Source organism: Trypanosoma equiperdum (assembly GCF_001457755.1).
Source record: "Trypanosoma equiperdum strain OVI genome assembly, contig: ctg_904, whole genome shotgun sequence".
Taxonomy (NCBI): domain Eukaryota; phylum Euglenozoa; class Kinetoplastea; order Trypanosomatida; family Trypanosomatidae; genus Trypanosoma; species Trypanosoma equiperdum.
This window is the reverse complement of record NW_027124870.1, coordinates 58,200-58,603: the sequence shown is the minus strand read 5'-3', so window position 1 is coordinate 58,603 and position 404 is coordinate 58,200.

Genomic DNA, 404 nt, shown 5'->3' with positions numbered 1-404 from the left:
TATATATATATATATATATAGATATTGGGGGGGAGCAACGAAACAATATAAGAAAAAAGATGAAAAAAAAAAAACACCGCCTGCTGCCACCATTCCCCCTCCCTCCTCCCGTCCACCTCTCTACATCGCGTTACTTCTACAGTTTTTTTTTTCCTCCAAACATATTCGCCCTCCATCTGCCAAAGCGTCAAATTCTGTGGGGCCACCGCAACGCTGAAACGCGCCTTAACCCCACACGACAAGTACACATAAACACAGGCGGCAAAGTTGAAGGAAGGAAGAAAAAAAAGAAAGAGAGAGAAAGGGAAAGGTGGAAAGAAATAGGAAGAAAAAGCTAGAAATACATACACGCACATACGCGTACGAAAATGGTGGTACAAATGGCGGGCCACTAGTTATTGCTA